This window comes from Chanodichthys erythropterus, chromosome 13, assembly GCF_024489055.1.
Source record: "Chanodichthys erythropterus isolate Z2021 chromosome 13, ASM2448905v1, whole genome shotgun sequence".
NCBI lineage: Eukaryota > Metazoa > Chordata > Actinopteri > Cypriniformes > Xenocyprididae > Chanodichthys > Chanodichthys erythropterus.
In genome coordinates, this window is record NC_090233.1 from 18,615,925 (window position 1) to 18,621,891 (window position 5,967).

General features: G+C 35.1%; 1 protein-coding gene across 2 annotated transcripts in view; it reads right to left on the minus strand.

Moving 5' to 3' along the window:
* lifra (LIF receptor subunit alpha a) overlaps window positions 1-5,426 on the minus strand; it is a 37,851-nt gene extending 32,425 nt beyond the window's left edge. The window contains exon 1 of one of the 2 annotated variants that reach the window (XM_067405740.1): window positions 5,234-5,426. The gene's annotated coding sequence lies outside the window, so the exon portion shown is untranslated. The remainder of the gene's footprint in view (window positions 1-5,233) is intronic. The other variant, XM_067405742.1, reaches the window with a different exon arrangement.
* Between the last annotated feature and the right edge of the window lie 541 nt (window positions 5,427-5,967).

A 5,967-nucleotide genomic window follows, 5' to 3' on the forward strand; every position in this document is an offset into this window, starting at 1 on the left:
TTTCCGGGAATGGTGTGCTATGACTTTTATAAGCGATCGGGTTTACGATTGTCATTCGGCAGGCGAAAAAATTTGGTGAAAAATCCCATAGACTTAACATTGTGACGAATTTTGACGAGTCATAGCTCCTAACGAGGATTTCGTAGAAACATGTGGGTCACCACGTTTGAAGAGGCTGACAGGATCATACCTCAAAACGGGGTGTAAGTTGTACCCCTGGGGCGCAAGAGCTGCCCAAATTTCCCCATAGACATACTATGGTAAAGCCGTGCCCATGAACCAGGAAGTACTATGTTTTTTCTACTATGGGAAATTACATAGGGATTTTGTATTGAACATAACTCTGGATCACAATGTCATAGAGACAAGGGGGTGGGCTCATTTTACTCAGCCAACCAATCAGTCTCTCAGGATCATTGTGAAGCTATCAAGCCACGCCCTAGCAACCATATAAGAGCCCCATAGCAACAAGTTCCATAGACTTCTATTGAAAAAGATCAAAAGAATCAAACGGCCAATCACAAATCACCTTAAAGACATCATAGCCATAGCAACCATTTAGAGAAACCTAGCAACCCAAAGCATAGAGGGATATCTTCACATCTGAATATCATAGAGTTATGGGGGTTGGTTTATATTGTTCATACTGGCAAGCAGCCTTTGGAGTATCAAAGGCAGCTGCCAAGCTACTCCCTAGCAACCAAAAAGAGTACCCTAGCAACCATTTAGCAATACCTATGCATCAGAGCATCACAGAGACATGGCAGTTGGCTCTTTTGACTCATGCTGGCAAACTGGACTTCCAACATGCTACACATGCTGGCAGTGATTAGCTACATGCTAATACTGATTAGCTAAGTGCTAAAGTGGGCTGAGAACATGCTAACTACTCTATAGAAACTCTATAGTAATTATCTGTGACAACTACCAATCACCTAGTAACACCATAGCAACCACCCAGGTTACCATAGCAACCACCCCAAGTACCCTAGCAACTGCATAGCAACACCTTCGCAACCACCCGGAGTACCCTAGCCTATCTATCAAAACTACTAAACTAAAACTTAAACTTTTAAACTGAAAACTCTCAAACTTCACACTTTTAAAACTACTTCAAACTTTCTGGACCGGCTTTTTCAAGACAACTTAAAGTTTGTCCTCAAACTTTTTTATCTAGTAAGTATGTGTAGTTAATTAATATTACTCAGTACTTATTTGAGTAATTACAATGTAACTATGTCACCTTAAAATAAAGTGTAATGAAAAACTTTAATTAGACAGCTTGTGGTGTAAATGTTGTTTTCCATATCCCTAATAGACTACTTGTCATTTATTATTTATTACAGCAAAAAGCACATCTAGCTTGTTTTGACATAGCAAATATCCGTTAGGAACAGGATTCTCAATATTGACTTCATATCAGGTCAGTGATCTATGTGCTGCAGTGTTACGGTAAAATAAAACATTGTGTGTGTGTGCGGTTTTGTTTGAAAGCTCACAATGGTCTTGCTGACAGATCTCTTTAATATTCCAGCGGGCGTGAACTGCCAGAGGGCAAAGAACAGGAAAACAGACACTGTTTTTTTTACTGAAACAAGAACTGGAAAACAATTCCATGGATCACTGCCAACTCGTTTCCTTGCATCACCAACATAAAGTCATCTGAGATAACGTACGTTTACAGACTTTGAAAGGTTAACATGTTTTTCATAGATTCATCATTTCTCTCTAATCATCCAAATTTAACAACCCACACATACCCAAACTTCGGCAGGGCGCTGGAATCCAGTATTTGTGCTGGCAGTCTGCAGTGGGTCTTCCACGAAGTGTGAAATTCTAATGTTTGGTTCGAGACAAGACTGTGAAACATACCAGCTACAAGCTATCACTACTCACAATTTTTAGTTAAACTACAGTCAAGCTACCATAACAGAAAGTAGTTAGTGATGAAAAAAAGTTACTAAAACAAGTATATTGATGATATTTATAGGGACAATAGCTTTTACAAAAAAAGCAAAAACCGTGAACTTGATTATGGTGACTCAAAGCAGCAAATTAAATGATCGTAAATATATTATTCAACCATCAACTGTACAAATTTTCACAAGTCCTTAAATTTGTTTTAGTCACAGCCCATTTGAACACAAATGTGCACTATTCAGGATTATTTTCCATTAACTAAAACTAAAAACATGGGGGGGGGAAATGGTTAATTGGGGAAAAAAAAAAACGTGAAATAAAATATAAATATTAGAAAAAAAAAAAAAAAATTCTAAACAAAATTAATGTTAAAATTAAAATGTTGCCTTGGCAATTAACAGATATATGTTTAAGTTGAAGCACTAACTGGAAATAAATAAAAACTAAATTAAACAAATAACATTTTAAAAAACTAATAAAAATGACAACCTTCAGTTGGTAAGATGGGCCTGTGCAATATCCATATTTCATCACCACTTTTCTTTCTCTCTTAGACTCAATACAGATGAACTGTAAATTATTTTTTTTTTTTTCTCTTTTTCTAATTAACTTGTCGCTGTTCTAATGTGTATTTTAATATTGACTGTTGTATTAGTGGGTCTGTGTTATCTTATTGTGTTGTGTATATAGTTTTTTTCCCTTCTTTTCTTTCTTTTTATGTGTAACATCTACCTGCCAGGGGTTCTGCAGATGGAAATTAGCCTAAGGTTATAATCTGGCATATTTACATTTGTCCTAATGTTCATTAATATAAATTGCGCATATAAATAAAGGTTGTGCTACAAAAGAACAAATAAAATGGCATAAATTTAAGTTTAACATAAACATGTGTCTACTTTAAAGCTGGAAAAACTAAGAGGGGGAGAATAATTTGCAGCCGAGTTTCCAATAGTTTGAGCCGAGAACATTTCTCTGGAATCCAAGAAAGCTCAGACAGAGTTCTTACATGACAACATCACTTTCGTTTATTTTTTCTGAGCCATGAATAGATACAAATTCCTCTCTTTCCCACCCACCACATGTACACATGCTGAGAACAATGACAATCTGTCCAGAGCAGTGTGCTATAATGGCTTCCTTCCACTTACATCACACAAAACTACTCACTGATTCATAAGAAATCTAAACCTCTAGGAAGAAAGTTGCAGTTTCACGTTTTACCAGTTTACTTGAAGCAGACACATTTACAAACTGTAAATAAGGGTGACCATGTGTTGTTATTGTTAATTAAAACTAATAGAAATAGTTTTTGTTAATTGAAATGAAGCCGAAATAAAATTAACTACAAATATTAGATGGAAAACCTAAACATTTATAAATACTGCTTTGGTAACTAACTAAAATAAAATAAATTTGAATTAAAGTACTAAAATTACTAAAACTAGAACTGGAAAAAAAAAGCTAATACAAAACCTAGTAAAAATTACAAAAGGACATAAAATTACAAAAACTTAAACTGAAAATTCTGTCATAATTTACTCACCCTCACATCATTCCAAACCCGTAAGATTTTCATTCATCTTCGGAACACTGTCCCTCCATTGACAGTCTACACAACTACCAATTTCAAGCACCAGAAAGATAGTAAAAACTTCATTAAAAGAATCCATATGACTCCAATGGTTTAACCTCAATTTTATGAAGTGATGCAAAAAATATTGGAGATTAATATTGTATAAATCAAGTAGTAAATTATGTTTTTTTTTGCACAAACAAAGCACTCACATTGCTTCATTAAATTAATTTTAAACCACTGGTGTCACATGGATTAATTAATTATGTCTTTACTGCCTTTCTGGGACTTGAAAGTGGTAGTTGCATAAGGCTGTTGAATATGGAGGGACAGAAAACTCTCAGATTTCATTAAAAAGATCTTCATATGTGCTCCGAAGATTAACAAAAGTCTTTAGATCGACATGAGGGTGAGTAATTAATTACAACATTTTCATTTTTGGGTGAACAAACCCTTTAAAGTGAAGATATAAAAATAAAAGCTAGTACAAAATATTTATAAATACTGTAACAGTATATAATAAAATAACACTGAGAGTGACTCAAATTCTGAGGGTCACCTAACCCAACATGAAGTAAATATTAAATATACACGAGTTAGTATAATAAATGTGTGCTAAAATAAGACCCACTCAATTTGTTGGGAGACAATGACTCAACAGATCTAGGACACTGAGATCTCATTAGACATCTCATTAATACAGGGACTGTCCACACAAAATAAAATCCTGTTATTCAAAAAATATTAGGCATAATGACAGCTTCAGTCACCATTCAAATCATTGTATAGGAAAAAAGATGCAATGAAAGTGAATGTTGACAGAGACTCTCAGTCAATAACATTATGCCCAATTCTTCCTCAGCAAACGATGAAAGAATATTTAGGTCTCATGGTCAAGACCACAAGATCAAGTCTCCAATTCTGCTAATTATGGGCTGCTGGCTCTGTTTACTCATAGTTCAAAGCACCTCATATGTACAAATTTGTTGTGTAATAACTTACGCACTGATTCATAGACAACACAAGCAATGGTACAAGGTGTATCATTAGTGGAAATTGTCTTGTAATTATTGACTCACAATATAACCTTCTATTGTATGGTCACATTCACACCAATGCTATCAAATTAATCACATGGTACTGATGACCATATAGCATTTAAAAAAAGCATTGAAGATGCACTACTAAAAAATACCAAAGTACTACCTTATTGATTTACCTTGTAGTAAATCATTCAGTACCAAGGTACATGACTGATCATTTATTTCCCAATGCTTAAAAAAACACATTATTGTTGTTTATATTTTAGCAATTAATGTCATGTACTTTTAGTAACATGAACTATGCAAAGTATTCTGGGTTAAAATATAAACTGATAAAGAAACGCCCCAAAAGATTGTTTACAATAAACCATTCAGCAAAACGGCTCAGGAAAGAAAACAACACGAAGCCACTTTAACCAAACAAACGAATAGATTAAACGTTACTTTAAATCACCTCATTTGGTTATTAAAAGTAACAACAAGAAAAACAGGCTAAATTAAAATACATTAAACGGAATGGTATTGTCGGGAATTACCAAAATTAACTAATCTGATAAATATCGTTACGTTATGATTTTCACAGCAAAACATTTTGATATGTCTTCTATTATAACTCGTTATATTATTCATAAAAAACGTCACAAGCTAATACAGATAAACGTGGGGATTTCTAACGTTAAAAAACAAACACTGTTACCTTGATGTTTTTAGTATCCTTAAGTCTTCGAAATCACCCGGTTAACGTTATATCCATACAAATAACGGCTGCTCTCCGATCAAGTGTGTTTGGGTTAACGGCAGCGCATGGCCTTCCAGGCGGATGTCGATTGTCGAAACTGGATGGACCGAACCGGATTGGAATGGATTCCCAAACCCAAATGGCTCCTGACTGATTCTGAAATAGATGGGAATGTTCTATCAGGCGTTCATTATGCGACAAACACTTGACTTCCTCCAGGGGGCGACTGTCGGCTCAAAGCCGCGTTCTGCGCATTCAAATCTAAGCATGTTTTTGTCTTTTGTACCACACGATAGAGAATATAATCGTTTAAATTTAGTTTTTTTTTCCTACACGTATATTGATATCCATCTATGTAATATCTGTAAAATTATTAAATAAAACACCACTCTTGATATAAGCACAAGCGACTGTGATTAGTCCATATCGACCAGCGCTGAGAAAAGTAACAGGTACCATGTGACAAATCTATCGGTGTTTTCCTTCAGCGGTGATTTCGATTTAAAGTTAGCTACTAATTTGAAAACACACAGTGAAGAGGTAAATTTGGAGAATTATTATTAAGCCCCTACACACCTGACAAATCAGTGGCAACTTTTTGTTCTCCATGCCACGCCCATTCTGATCTTTTATCAGTTGTGCTGCAGCAGCTGCACCCGCTTGTTTTTCTAGGGCTGCTGGCCGGAGGCAGA